General features: G+C 39.5%; 1 long non-coding RNA gene across 1 annotated transcript; it reads right to left on the bottom strand.

The window, feature by feature from the left end:
• Positions 1 to 7,687: 7,687 nt before the first annotated feature.
• LOC118252044 (uncharacterized) lies at positions 7,688 to 15,634 on the bottom strand. Its single transcript, XR_004780029.2, has 3 exons — positions 15,039 to 15,634; positions 14,375 to 14,460; positions 7,688 to 9,016 (listed from the first exon to the last, which is right to left on the bottom strand). It is a non-coding gene; the product is annotated as an uncharacterized LOC118252044 (long non-coding RNA).
• Between the last annotated feature and the right edge of the window lie 474 nt (positions 15,635 to 16,108).

Below are 16,108 nucleotides of genomic sequence, written 5' to 3'. Positions count from 1 at the left end.
TTAGGGATCTCACGCAGGTCATTGTACATGCATTTAATAAATGGCAATCCTGCCTCAAATGATTTACAATCAAAGCTGTTGATTCCGGAAAGTACTTGCACATACATGCTCTTCAAGTAATCACAAAAGCACATGCTAACTTGCTTTACATCAGTTGAAAACTTCCTTAACACTATCTCTTCAGAATTAGGGTCTGAGCTGAAAATGTAACAAGCTGTGGGAAAATGGAGTTGTAAGGGAAGAAAGTATTTTAGGATGTGCTAGCAGTGTTATAATGCTTTCAGCTGGATTTTATAATCTGATTGTCTGTCTATCTATCTATTTCTAATAACTTTAAAACTTGATGGACAGTATCAACCACACTTGGCAGAAGGATAAACAGTGCTAGATTAAAAATAGGCTCATGGGCACAAGCACAAAGTACATGGTTTAAATAATCCCTACAATGCTTCTAGCACTTGAGTTTGCGTGGCACCTAGCGGGCTGGAGTTGTTCGTTCTGAAAGTAGTGAGGTAAAACAACACAGACACAACTGTGTTTTTAGCCACATGAGAATCTATCCCACAGAAAACTCAAAAAAAGCAGGTTTTAGAAGTTCCATTTCTCAGGGGACCACGGGCTTTTATTTTTTGAGCATAAGAGGGTGAATTTCTGAGCCCTTTGAAGACAAAGTGAATTTGCCATTGCTTCCAATGGAGCTAGGACCATAGCCCGCTACATAGCCTGTAGGGACAGAAAATATTTGTTTCCTTGTTAGTATGGAAAAAGAGAGCAAATTAGGAGCAACGGTCTTTGGGGCTGGTGAAGAGTGCATCAGGCATTGGTTGCTTTTTACATGTCTGTACATCAGAGACTTGCATTTTCATGCTTTTGTATGTGCCCAGGTTTTGGGTGCTTGCACATGCTCTGATTAAAGAACAACTCTGAATAATGTTATTTAATTTAATGATCTTAATAAGCACATGGTGGGGAGTGTCTTTACTGTATAGGCACAAACAATGCTACATGCTTCAACATGAAACATAATTAGGGTGTGCAGTAAAATAAAGGGGTGAGGGGGGAAGGGGACATTTTTTTTGTTTTTTAAATGAGAACAGAGGTGACTTCCAACAAAACTTCAAAACCAGCTTGGCTAACAATGAACATAGCCCCATTCTTTTTAATCATCAACAAAATCTATCACACATGTTCTTTCAAGTAAAGTTTATTAGAAAGAAATTGCTACTAGAGAACCACATGTGAGCTCTGACTTGGCAAGGTCAGGCCAGGGCAATAAACCCTTGAACTTTACAAATATGCAAAGCTGACATAAATAACAAATTAAACCCAGCCAGGTGTAGAGCTGCAGTGAGCTGCTTGCCAGAAAGATTCAAACTCTGGCCAGCGTGACCTCTGTTAGCTTGTGTGGAAAGCGGGGGCTTATCTCCTCGGCTTGTTGTCCTTTAGGGTTCATACCTGTGGGTTCGGGTCACCTTCTTCTCCTCATTAGCTTAGAAAAATTATATCGCTTCATTAGAGGTGTTTGTTCAGCTTCTGAGTGTCCTCAGGCATTTGGATGTGTTGCTGGGTGTGTACTGGTTTTGTCAGGCTGCCGACTGCCCTGGGCACAAGCAGTATTTCACCCTGGGTCTCTTGGCTCTTTGAAAGATCAGCCCAGGATCAATCAGCAAGGGGAACATGGAGATGTTTCTGTTGGAGGATTTGGTGAGACAGGATGGGGGAGAGAGGAGAGGGGTCTTTGCCTGCAGTACAGAGTGATGTACACCCCAAAATCTGGAAATCAGTAAACATGAACATGCCCTGAGCTGGCTATCGGGTCCTGTGAGCTCTCCGAGAGCATTGTTTGTGTAGCTCACAGAATTGCACATCACCTGAGTGCTATTTCAGATCGGGCTCCAAGAGGTGCTTTAGGAAAAGGAGCCAACCCTTCCACTGATTTTAGCCATACCTGTTGCAAATTCTCTGTGTAATCAGGGCTTCGTTAGAGGTATAATTCTCACTGCAATCAATCACTGTATCATTCTGAGCCTCACTGCCAGATTTCCAGAGGCATTCAGCTGCAGATACACCATCTCAGTGGGATTTTCAAATGTCTCTTAAGTGCATTAAGCACCTAACTTCCACTGAATGCTCAAGGGGTTTTTAAAATCCCACTACGTGTCTCTCTACGTCTTGCCCCTTAAACAAGTGCTTAATTTTAAGTGCAGGTAGTTTCATTGATGTGTATAGTACTACTTGTGTGGTTAAAGTTAAACATGTGCTTAAATATGCTGTTAAACCATGGCTGTAATGGGTGGGGGAGGAATTGGATGCAAACATTCAGTGCTTTATATATAAATGTTTTGCTGGAGCACCTTAATTTTTGGATACTGGTTTGAGGCAGCAACAGTAAAAGAGAAATGTGTCTCTCAACTTGAATATTGAGGAAATTTGTTCTGAGAATCCCAAAAACAGAATAAGACAGCACACTGGGACATGATGTTCTGCACAATTCCTTTACAAGTGTAACCAGACTTTACAATATCTTTGTCATGAGAATTGCTTTGACATTTTTTTTTTTAAATGCAAAGCCAAACTTCTTAGAAAAACACTTACCCTGAGAGGCAATACTCTGTAGTGACTACTGAGCTGTTGTGTCATTTTGAGCAACACGTTTCACCTCTCTGTGCTTCTATTTTCCCTCCCACTGTCTTTACTATTTATATTATAAGAACTCTGGGGCAGGGACGGTCTCTGTGTTTGCATAGCTCTCTCTCTAATGGTGGTGTCTCTCTGCTGGGACCACTCAGTGCTGTCGTTAGTAAAATCTAGCAACATTCTTGCACAGACTACAGAAAAACCGTAGAACTAAGCAATGGAAAAAAACCAAAAAACAAAAAACAAAAACCTCTTTCTTATTTATTTCAAGTTTTAGTTTTGTGCCTGAGTCACAGGTTAAGGCTCTTCAACACGTGAGGTTTATGTATACTTGTTAAAGACATCTGTCCTGATAAATGGGTCGGATGCTTTTTATAGAGTTCTCCACTGGGTCCACTCCATCATAATGCAGCTTCAACACAGGCCTCCACAGAGCTTCAAGACAAAAATCCAGGAAGGAGAAAGTGAAGGGAGATTGGGTGAGTTTACACTATGTGTTAAGTGGAAGAGCTGCAAAGAGGTTGGGAGACTTGTCATGACATGCAATTAAAGGCTCCTCTGGGAGTGTCTGTATAAACTCTACACATAGCAGAAAGAAAACAGACAGCTGACAGTTGTACTGTGAAGTCTTAGAAGAATATACAGTGTTCATTGCTGACACTCAAAGGCAATTTTGCCTAGTTCTGTAAAGTCTGAATGCTTTTATTTAGAACTAGGGACAATTCTTGTCAAAAAAAAAAGAGCTTGATTTTCTGTTCTAGCTGTTGCAAGTTATCTTCTTGCAACCTCTTTTGAACTGAACCTGACACACACTTTGTTTGTTTTAGTTATGTTTTCATTTGATGAATGCCATTTCTAGTGGCCTTCAAAATTTTTTTTTTATTTATTTTTTTTAACCTTCGGTAGTAATTTTGGCTAGAGCGTGTGACACATATCCCATCTTCCCAGGTTCCTATTCAGAGCACATCCTCTGTGTGTGTGTTTGTGACATGTCCAGAAGTGCAGATAAGAAGGGACAAGTTCAGCTCGACTTTGAGCCCCTGGGAGCAAAGAAATGGAAGAACCCAGTCCTTAAATACCTTGAGAATTCTGCTGGTGGCTGAGGCTGCTGGTTGGGAAAGGCAGGATTAGAGGAAAACTCTGATCCACTCGCTCCTTCAGCCCTTTTTCCTTCATACTGTTAAGAAGCCTGAATGAGGACCCGAGTTGGCTTGAGGTTATGCAGATTTGCATACTTAAAGGTGACAGAGGTCCAAGCCTCTATCAATTGCATTCAAAAGAAAAGATCTAACATCTGATTCTTTTAGTGACCTAGGTGAGGTACCCAAGCAACAGGTTATGGGCTGTTTTGGTCAAAGCCCACATTTACCATGACACTTCAATGGGTCAGCATTGCAAGGTGGCTTCTGTTTACTCGATGAAGATCTCCGTTCCGTGTCAGGGAGTCTGTTGTTTCTCTCAGTTCTGTAGTTACCAGAACAAAAGGGAGGAATTTGCTAGGTCAAAGAAGTAAAGAGAAAAATCATCCTTTCATTGACTTGTTTTGTCATTCCATGTGCAGTTTAAAAAAAAAAAAAAGGAAACAAGGAAACGATGTAGAGAACTTGAGCATTTTACATTGTCAGAAACATTGTTATAGAATATACTGGCTATTTATTTTTGGGATGGTGTGACTTCACTATACAAAGACCTCCAACGTCCTATAGAAGGAACTCAAATAGATTTTTTTTTTTCTAGATATAGGGGAATAGAAAATGAGAAGAAAACAACTTGGAATCCACTAGAGAATTTAGAGTGCAAATTTAATTTATATGGGAAGAGTGGTGATGGGAAATATAGAAAACTCTAAGTTTTGATGGTTGGACCAGGCTCAGAGCCTAAAGGCATATATCACTGAAGAGTATTAAATATTTAAAAGAAGGTTTATTTAGAGTCCTCAAAACTGACAGGATCTTAAATAGAAGATCATATGGCAAGAAAGCTCAACATCATTCTTGTCAGGGTGAATTAACTATGGAGTATAGCCCTGTATAAATAAGCAGCCATGGAAATTCCCAGCTTCATTTAAAGTCCTGAAAAACAAAGTCAACTCCACTCTGAAGGCAAAAGAATAAGACTAGGGTGGGAAGACAGGGTAGACTCAAGCTCTCTGAACAATTTTATCAGTACAAATTTCTCAGGTAACTCCTCAATTACTTTAGCAACAGAATAAAGAAGAATTGTATTTCAAGGGTCTATTGTTTATTGCCCAGTACAACTGCCATTGGTTGAAATGAATGACATTTATAATGCATTTCATGATACAATTTTTCAGTTAAAGCTTTCCCTTTTAGGTGTTTCTTTGGGCTTCTGGGGAAGTGCTCCTCCTCAGGGGAAGAAGTTGCTATTATTATTGTACAGAGGTTGAGCTGGGCTTTACCTGAGAGACTCATTGACAGCATTCATCTATATCTTTCTCTTTTAATCCTTCTCACCACTGCATCCCCTTCTGCCTCAAAAAAGATGTCTCCCTGTGCTTAGACTGTTGAAATGTGTGAAAACCCAGAAACTAGTTTGGCCCAGTATATTATGATGAATATCAGTGTGTTGGTCATGCTCATGTAAAAGGCATGGGAATCCCTCACAGATATGGTAGACCCTTTAAATAAGCCTTAGACAAGAGCCAAAGCCATGTTCTTGCTGCGCTACAGTGATGTGGACCTCCTCTTGCCTTATTTGTACATCACAGCTTGTCTTGGGATGGTTTTAAGGATATTCACTCTGCCAAAAAGTCTCCTTCCTAAGCTATAACGGAGAGCTGCCAACATGGTATTTGTACCACTGTGGAAGCCTTTCTCCAGAAGGTCAGTGGGGGAGCGTAATCAGTTTAGAACTGGATGTTGTAACTTACTTGAATGAAAGATTTTTCTAAAGGTGACATTAAGATGAAATATTTAAGATAAACCAGAAGATTTGACTGGAAATTCACAAAGTCCCTCTGAAACAGTCCACACTGATTTACTGATCTTCCATTTTCAATTTATGAGCTGAGACCAGAGTATACCACTGGAGGATGAGAATAGAGTAGTCATATTAGAGCCAGCTCATATATCCTACAGACAGACTTTGGAAGAATTAGAAAGTATAATAAAGTGCTTGTCCCTTTAAGACACTGCCTGGCTTCTTGCCAATTTACATCCTGGAGCATTAGATATTTTAAAAGCCCTTAAAACTGTCTCTTTCTCTCTCTTTTTTTTTCTTTTTTTTCTTTTTTTTCCCAACACTGTCTGAGGTTTTCACCTTTTAACAATGAAGAAACAATGGTTGAAGCATCCTTTGCTTTACAGCTTTCTCCCCCTACAGCTTACTGAGGGATGAATTCTGTTCCCTATCACATTATTTTAAATATGAGATAACTCTTGAAGGCAGAGCAACTGGTTTATATGGCAGGTAAAAGAGAGAAAAAAACGTATGTTGTTTTAAAAAGCAAATTCTTGGTTTTATATAAGAGCGGTAACATTGGGATACACAAAGTCACCCAGGTACTTTTCAAGAATAGATATACTGCCAGGGCATTCCAGTGATCTTTGGTCTCCAGTGTTTTCAACTAATGGTCACCATACAGGGCAAAAAGCCAACCCTACAATCACTGTGGAACCTGACTGGAGCTTTGGATGTCCCCGTAGAGGGCAGCCACATTTTCAGTGAGCTCAGTGGCCCATGGGTCAAAGGCACAAGCACCAGCGCCAGCCCCACTGCAGTGCCCTGTGTAATGCATGCAATGCAGCTACTCCTTTCAAGGAGAGTCAGAGGGCTTTAAAGATATGACAGTCCTAGAAATAGTTCTAAAGTAAAATGTGTTCAAAAGCAGCCTCTCTGTGAATGGCTTAAATGCCAGAGTTGGGGTTTTATGTGAAGATATTCCGCCAGAAAGTTTTTTGAAGGGTTTGATTTTGACTGAGCTTTGCAAATATAGTTTGCAAGCTGGAAGGAATTTGGGGAAAGAGGAAAGATGGTCAGGGGGGAAAAATAAACAAAAAGAAAAATAATAGGCCATCAACCTGGGGTCATTTTCTGAACAATAAAGAGTTGAGAAAGGACTCAGGGATCCTTTTGTGACATAGCAGGCTAATGAAAACTTTCAATTCACTCTGCAGTTTGTCTGCTCTTCCTTCAGACCTGACTTTTTTTCTGGTTGCGAGTCAGGCAGAGATCCCTTCCAGTTTTAGGCAGCAATTTCTTCTCATGCAGTGGGGAGATTAAGCCTGCTGAAAGCTCTCTTTAAGGGAGGATTCTATGTTCCTTTCCTCTCTTCCTTGAGATCATAAGATAATGCATCTGGAACAACATTAGCTCATCCAGGTCTGTGGTTTTATTTTTGATAATCAAATCCCAGCAATCTCATTTTCCATCTGCCTGAGCATATTTTTGGGTAAGGGGTACATATCAACTAGCACACATGGCTGTGGTCAGATATTGTGAGATCTTCTAAACATGAACAGAAAATTTCCGCCCTCTAAGTTATATCTAAACATTCCTTTTTCTCTTGTGCTGTATTTTCTTTCTGCAGCTGAGAGAGTTATGGTAGTCCGGGCCAACAGAACATGTTTATTTCTCCTTTGGTAGTGTTTACTCAGCAGACTCCCAAACTTGGGTTCAGACTGCATTTACTCTCAAATGAGAAATATTTTGATGGCTTCAGCCTTATTCGATATAGTGCAGTGTCTATTTGTGTCAAGAGCTAGCATTAAGTCATTGTCTGTCTGGATTAAGTGTTAAGGGTACAATGAAGAGTCTGTGGACATCTTGTTAGGAGACAGCTGGCCAAATGAAAGTAGGCTTCCTTCTGAGTCTCAGCAACATCTGCATTCCTAAACAACAAGAGTATTTCTTACAAAACCAAGTGGGTTTTCTGTCAAGTTTAGCCTAGAAGTGAGATAATTATAGGAAAAAAGCTGAAACACATCTTAGGAGCTTTTAGGAGCTTATGACACTTTGTTTGGCCTTTTGTGAAAGCCATTAGTCATTTATCCCCTTTCAGCAGCAGAGCACTGGCGTACAACATCTGTGCTCTGCTTCACCTTAGAGCTTCCTCAGGATCACTGCAGCAGAGATGGAGTAGGTCTTCATGCTACTAACAGTAGCTTCCTATCTGGGGTGTAGGGTAGAGGTCTTGAGACCTTATCTAGCTCACACTGTCTCACAGCATTTTGTATTTTCTTGGGGAGGATACCACATTTTTAGTGAATTATCCAGAAGTCATTTTCTTATAAAGTATATAATATTAAATCTTTCTCATCTTACAGCATCTCTAATTATTACTCAGACAGCTAATAAACAAACCCATAAAGGACAGTAATTTCAATTATATAAATTAGGAAGAGGAATAAGATTTGTGCTATGTATTTGATCGGTCATGAAGCTCCAGTCTCTAACCTGATCTGAAGCTCTTTGTCAATAGGATATTTTTTTTTGTAAAACAGGACATCTTATTCTGAAACCTTTCAAGGTCAGTCAGTACCATAGAAGATGATCTCAATACATCTTTCATGCTGTCCAAATGTCTGCAATCATATTTATGCTTAAAAGAGCTCTCAGAGAGTATTTATTTAACATGAGACTGGATTTTGTTAATGTTCAAGAATTGCATCAAAAAAGAACAGGGTATTCTTTAGTAACTCAACTGAATTTTGATTTTATATTTTTATCTCTATGAAATATTGTTTCTTTCATTTCAAATTTTGTTCCAAATGAACAGCCTTTAACAAATTCATTTTCAGAAGTTGCCTGGATTCACTGTGTTAAAATATTTTAGATTCTTCTTTTGTTCAACCATTTTTTCTACGTCAGCTGAATATATCCATGATGATAAACAGACTGGGGAGGGATCTGAACAAATTGCCCTGCATTTTAGCCCTCAATTATACAAGGTGATCTTATGAAAACAAAAAGTGAAGTCTTGAAGGGTCTCTGAATAGCACCAGGAAATAATTCGTGCCAGATTGTTCTTTGTTAGTACTGAAGAGAGACTCCTAGAAGTTGGTTAATACAGAGAGTTCACCTATATCTCTTATCCTTAAAAAAGAGTTTATTTGATTTTCCAAACTAATTAAAACAGTCAGGTGAGATAGGAGCCTAAATTCCAGTCAAAGTTAATGAAGAATAAAACAGTTGAGTCACTTGTGAAGCATTTGAAAATGTCCTGGTGGTGTGCTGAATCCTGACTATGTAGCAACATCAGCCAAGCAAATAAAAGGTCTTCCAAGTCCATTATCATTCAGAGGGTGAACTGAGAGGAAGCGGAGTGGCTCCGTGACAATTCATCTGATAGTCTGAATGTAAAAATAACTGCTTCATAAACTACAGGAAGATGTATGTCAGGGCCTTTGCCATCTCAGATCTGTAGAAGAATGGAAAGATACCATAGTAAGTTATCATAATAATATTTTTCATTCACAAAGATTTTCAGCAAGCAAAATGAAAAATTGAAAGTGGTCAAACCTTTGCAAATAAAGACTAATGGCGTAATTAATCCATTTAAAGCCACCCACCCAGCTGAGGTTAGATGTCTGTCAAGTTAGCTCTTCTCTTGGTGAAGGCTGTTGGGGTGGCCATATCAGTTCAGGTACCCGCACAGCTGAGTTACTGTGCCAATTGTTGCATATTACCATGGAGTAGCAAAAATGGTTTAAAATGGAATATGGAAAGGATGTGTTTTTTCTTCATCTTTTACTTCTTGCGTAAGTCACAGTGCAGGTTATACAAGTTTCATTCAGTTGTGGACTAGCATCATCACCCTGCAACCCAGCTGGCTTCCACACACGGAGGTAGTGACTGGAATAGTGATCTCTGGATATTCCTTGAGAGAAGTGTTTGCAAACAGTTGTAGGCTGCCACTTGATCATATAGGCTGCTAGCAAATATTTACAGCTAACAAAGAGATTCACAGGATGCAGGACTGATTCACAAACATTTTTTTGGCACATGAAAAAAGAGCCAAATACTCAGTGAGTAATATTTGAAGGGAATAATTGGAACTGATCTGTAGGCAAGCTACATCTAAAAACTACATCTTCTTAATCAGTGTCTTTGGAAGTAGGGAAGGTGCTCAGTATTACCTGCACCAACACAAGTCCTATGTAATTTAAAAACAAGTGAAACAAAACTGAAGAATAATTTAAATGATTCAAGCAGGCCAGGATATAAGAAAGTGAATTTGATTTTTTTCAAGATGAGGATTACACAATATTTCTCTAGAGGTTCTCAAGTAGGACACAAGATCCCAAGGAATGAATTAATGCAGGGGGACTTGCTCTTTTCCCTTCTCATATGTAAGGACACTCCTCCGTCAGCATGGTTCCTACTCTGCTAGTTCATTCTTGCCTCGGGGGAAGGACATTATTTACTAAATCATGTTTTGGGTTTTAAATAGGAGGTTTTACATTGAAATACCTATCTAAACCAATCCAGCAGAACTTGTAAGATCTGACAGGAGCAAGGGAGAGGCAGTGGTAGACCAGAATGGCTGCCCTAAAAAAATAGGAGATAAATATTACAACTGAAAAGAAACCTCACTTCCTGCATTTGTGGGCTTTGTTAATATATAACATGCACATATTATAACTACTTGGTGACAGCCTCAAACCCCCTCCGGCTTCAGGATTCTGTTCCCTATTTTTAATCATAATTTAAGTGTGAGGGTTAGGATTAACAGCAGGCAAACATTAACCATAGCCATTGGACCTCAGTGAGCCTACCAAAATTGGAGAGTGGGTTAGCCAAGAGAGCAGTCACTGGGGAAAAATGAAATTCAGACGTATTGAAAATGTAAAGGAAAATTGCAAGCAGCACAGTGAAGGAAGTTGATTGGGCAAAAAAGGGAACCTTTGCAGCTTTTGATAGAAAAGGTGAAATTCAGTGAGAAAAAGCAATAGAAAGAAGGAACAGGAGAAAAGCAGAAAATAATGATATGTCAAGAAGAAGTTTACCTTCTGCAAAGAGGGGTCCGAACCCATGCAACAAGGAAAGAATTCACATTACCTTCTTTTGGCTTTGGTGACTTGCACTGTGGCAGTGGAATAACACTCAGGGGTACTTGAGAAAGCTACATTGATATGGTGTGGATAGGACCAGAAGATGACTAACTAGGGTGAACAGGAGGAATGTGGGAGAGTTGTGTGTTTTTGTTAAAGAAAAGAAATTATTGCTGCTTTGCCAGGTGGGTTGAGGCAGAAATCTCATACCTCTGAAAGTAATACCAGATCCCAAGGGCTGGCTACATGGAAATCTCCTCTATCCACAGCGTTCATTAGGCCATTTGCCTCTATAAAGATCAGACAAATTTATGTTGAGCTAGGTCACATGAGGCCAAAACCTCACCTGCTTCAGGCTTTCAGGACTGTACTTTAATGACAATTTAGGATCTAATGGAAGGCCAGGAAAAGGGTCATTTTATATCTTGAATATACTAGTATCTAACACTGAAATGATGTAATATACCTGATTGCACGTTACGTATAAATCAGGATAGCTCTTAGGAGGACCATATGTTCTCCATGCCAAGGGAGATTTACACAGATTCCGGTGACTACCTGCCTGGGTTAAGGCAGTGCGACTCTTTCTCCCTTCCTGAGGAGCTTGGCTGCAGTGCTACAGTCAAGCTGGCCTTAAAAAAACAACCAACAATAACAACAATGACAAAAAAGCCCCAAAGCCAATGAGCCTGTAGCCAGGCATTGCTGCCATAAAGCTTGGCAGTGGCATTCTTTAGGAGCAGGGGGAGTTGCTGTGTTCCCCTGGAATGCGGTGAATGGCTTGTAAATTAGAGTCCCTAATGAAACCGCACTGGTGTCCAACTGCAGCAATCATCTGGTTAAAATCAGGCAGTAATTCCACTAATTTTACTGCCCTTCTCCCAGCCCTCAACGCCTCATTTAGGAAAAAATGTTTATGTTCCCCTCAAAACACCTGCGTTTTAACTTGGGTCCCCAAAGCTATTATTTTTATTTTATTTTATTTTTAAGACTTTCTGTTGTGAAATGCAGCATCCCTCTCTTTTCTGAACTGAAGCACATGAATGCCCTGGGATTCCCAATTTTCAGACATGTTTAACTAGCCCTGTTTTTCTTGCACACTTCACAAGCTTTGCCATCCTATATATTTTCTGCCCACAGCTGCTGTCCAGAAGTGTTTAGGATATATTTTTTCCCCTTCTCAGTAAATGATGAAATAAAACTACGTAGAGCTGTTTACATTGTGACTAAGGAAGTTAAGGTTGATGGAGGTGATAGTGACTGACACTTATCCAATTTCAGGCTTTCCAAAACGTCTGTGGCTCTTATCATGATTTAGTCTCTACCAGACCTTGTAGACATTAAACAGCAAGAATGAGCACTATTCTCACTCGGAAAAAGAAACATAATATAGTGGATGCTGGAACACTACCATGATGTGCTGTGAGATCTTACCATCTGCTATTCCATTAGGGTGAGTTATTCATTTTGTCTCCTTGGTTTTCACGTTCATTTAAAGCTTTGATAGATTATGACTAAAGATCTCCTTTAAAAGTTGTAAGCAGATATTCCCAGCCTGCGATGATACCATTTCTTGAAGCAGAGGCATGTGAGACAGGGGAAATAGGTTTCTCATAAACAGTCAAACATCTTCCTTTCTCTTCAGCCTTCACAATCCTGAAATATTTTGCCTCATAGCTAATTCTGGGAGGAAAAAAAAAAAAAACAAAAAAAAACAAAAAACCAGGGGGGAACACACCCAATACCTAGCCACCTGAGAATATCTCCATCCACTTTACTGAATTGCTATGGTATTTTTAAACAGCCAGGCCAAGTTGTGCCAATGCAGGGATATAGGTCATCTGTTCAAGGCTCTTTATGATACAATACAGCCATACCCAGTAAGCATAACTGGGGGTAGGATCAAATTCTCACCCTGTTCCACTTTGGAGAATAGAGAATCAAGACTATGCAAAGTATTGTAGCTATCCATATGATTTTTTTTTTTTTAATTTTTATTTTTTTCCCAGTTATAACCGGGCAGAATGGGAATTTTCCCACCTAAGGAAATTTTAGGGGGGTCACTAATTTGTTGAAGATAGAAATTAAGCTTTCTTTAGCTAGAAATGAAAATGCTGGCCAAAGTGATTTCGAGGAAGGAGCTCAGGGCAGAGATAAAGCTGTACCTTGAAACATTCCACTCAAGTGTGGCACACAATTTCTCAACTCCTACTTCTTTGCCTTCACACCACTGTGGCATGCTCTAACTGTTAGTAGGCCTGGACTGAAACATGCCTAAAGAAGCAGGGAGGAGAGTGTTTTGTTTTGTTTGCTGAGTCATTTGGGGAATGGCAAAATCTTTGATGTCCTCCCAGTAGAGAACAGGAAGGTATTGAGAAATCTTTGCCGCCCACAAGACCATAAAACTGCTCTCTTCCTTGTGCTGCTGCTGGTTAGGTAATCTAGTTATTCTAGACATGGAAAAATATTTAAGTGGGAAGACAGTGTTCTGGTTGCATCCATGGGCTGATGGAGACCCACGAATGCAGCATCCTACAAGTATGCAGAGAAGCTGGGCCTCCCCTCAGGGATGGACCTCGCCCTTTGCTTGCTGAGTTGTAGGGTAAGAGCAGAAGCTGGTTCTATCCACTGAGGGCTCAAGTCCACAATGAGATGAGGGAAAGAGAGCAACTCCTTGACACCCCTGATCACAAAAGGAGATTAAGGAAAAGAGAGAGGCCCATTGCCAACACCAAGAAACACTGTGCTGGGAGGGAGGCAGTAGCTCAGGCAAACCTGGCCCATGCTTCCTCTCAAACTTCAAACAAGAAAATTCCTCAGAGCTAATAGGTCCCAAATCAAAATACGGTCAGGTATGGAACATGTGGTCACCACAGTATCCCAGAGGGGTGCAAGAGGTGAAAGCTTACAAAAGCAACTGGTCTTCTTCCTGTTCTTCTTCTTCTTTCTTTCTTTCATTTTATTTTTTATTTTTTTATTAATATGTTTTGCTTGCCAACTTTTTTCTAGCCTTTGTTTTGGCCTCACTGTATCTGAACTCCCTTCGACTTGGTGGTGGAGGCCTACAGCTGAGCAGCATATACAAATGTAATCCCAATAATAAACGGGAATGAAGGAAATATCATATTGAACACTGTATCACATTCAGTTTTAATTAAAATTATCACAAGCAGATTTATGTTCAGTATAACTTTTCCTGCTGTTTCCAGGTTGTATTTATCTTCTAATTTGATTGCTTTTCTGTGCTGTTTATGAAAGCTGCCTCCCAACCAGAGATAATGTTGCATTTTAACACTTTAGCTGAGTTTGTACTTTCAATGAATTTTCTGCTTTTTGAATTTTTACTTGATTTGACATCTTTCTGAGAGCTGGCAGAAGCAATGTGTAGCTTGATGGTTTAAAACAAGCAGTTATTGGAAGGAAGTCTTTCTTCAGCTGACTCTTATTATGAACTCACTGCTGGGACTGAGACTCCAAATCAGCAAATAGCATCCCATTAAGGTCAAAGAGCTTGCTGAAGAGTGTGGTGTCTGTATGAGACAAGAGAAGGTAGGGGAGCTTCCCTACCTATTGAAAAATACCCTATTTGAAGGCCTAATCTTTGAATTACTTTGGGGAATATCCTACTTCTTCTTTTAATTTGAATGAGCTCAAAGCTTCAAACTCCTGATATTTCTTCCAATGTTTAGCTAAAATATACCAGAAGTGATAATGGCTCCCTTTACCTCTGAGATTCATAGATGATTGAGTCATTAATAATCTCCTAATTTCTATGTTTTCCTTTCTTTCTTTCTTCAGGGATTTCTGGAAGCTAAATAAGAAAAAAGGGATTTTACTGGGAGCTTTTCTACAATTTGAAAGGTGAGATATAGAGAAAGAAAACCCCTTGCATAAGGAAGCAACATGTTAAAATTAAAAGTAGGACTTGTCTCTTAATATCTCTAAATTACTAGACAATTTGAAACCCAAATTTCACTGCCTGACTTTTTGCTTTGAGAAGTCAACCCAGAATTGCAAACACAGCCATTCTCAAACCTTGGGAAATTTCACATCCTGATCTGAGTTTTGCAACATGCTCCCATTTCTGATTAATGCATACCAATGCTACTTTGTTATAAAGTCAAATCAATGCCAAATGTGGTGGTGATTTTTTGATAGGGAATAAGCAACATCCACCAATATATTTAACACAGGTCAGTAGACAGCCTACAGTCATGACAGTCTTGAACTAGTGACCTAGAAATGAAAGACTCCTTAATCCCTTTACCAAATCCTAAACCACTCAATTCCTGCCCCACCTCAGCAACCAAAGTCTTTTATAGATGTGCTGGAGGGTAATATGTAAGCCAGCAGAGTGTAAATTAAAGAGGAAAAAAAGGCTCTACTTACAATAACATCGTAATTGTGGAATTTGAGAAAATAAGGGACTCAGGAGAGGTCTTCAGTTAGCTTGTCTTAAATTCAGTGCAAATTTATTCTGAGAATATTTTGGCACCTGCAAACAGCCCAAAACTTTTATAAGCATCGTAGCAGGGGAAAAGTGATGCAAGTGAAAGACTGCAGATAGACTCAGAAAAAGGTCTTGATTGTTCATCTGACCTGTTGGCTTCCTCTGTTGCTACATGAGTTTATTTTTATGACTGCCTAACTCCACTGATTACTGCGATGACATTACGATGTCGCACTGGCATACAACTGGAGTGGTTAATCAGATCCCTTATTTTAGCTCTTCAGGGATAAAACTCATGCCTTAGAAAGAAGAACAGCAGCCACAGCCCATTCATCTCTTAAATCCCATTTTGTTCAATCTGGTATTGCTTGAATCTCCATCTTTTTCCCTGGGATTGCTATATGAAGAGGTTCTCTTCTGTGATTTCTTAGCCCTTCTCGCAGGACCTGACAAAATGTACCATGAGAAAAGTGTTCATTTCGGAAGCTGTTTCCTATAACATAACGGAACCTTAAAAAAGGAGTGGGTTTGAATTCTAATTGAATTCAAAGCTACACAGCACAGAGCAACAACAGCAAATTCTGTGCCTGTACAGTTGGAATTTTGCTGCCAAATGTGGTTAAACAGTTTTTCACTTTTCCCCAAAACATGAACATTGTCTAAGTAGAAAAGTATTTCCATTTGTAGAAGGGACTTTTTTCATTTTGTACATCTGCAGGCATAAAAGGACCATAATAGACCACAAATTAGATCCGGGAACTGAAACAAGCTCAGCTTGTAACTGAGACCACAGGTCTGTAAAAAAACTATAGCATCATTTTTGGGTGAGCTTTTTTTTTTTTTCTTTTTCCTTGTTTGTTTGTGTTTTTTTTTTCTTTTTTTTTTTTCTTTTATGGCAAAGCAAATGAAAACTCATTTTATATTCAAATATGACACCATCTGTTCCCTGAGTTAGAGAAACTGGGTGAACTGATCCAATATACATTGAGCTAGAAGGAGGGGAACAAAT

Source organism: Cygnus atratus, chromosome 11 (genome assembly GCF_013377495.2).
Source record: "Cygnus atratus isolate AKBS03 ecotype Queensland, Australia chromosome 11, CAtr_DNAZoo_HiC_assembly, whole genome shotgun sequence".
NCBI lineage: Eukaryota > Metazoa > Chordata > Aves > Anseriformes > Anatidae > Cygnus > Cygnus atratus.
The sequence above is the reverse complement of the archived record's forward strand: the minus strand, read 5'-3'. Positions and strand labels throughout refer to the sequence as shown.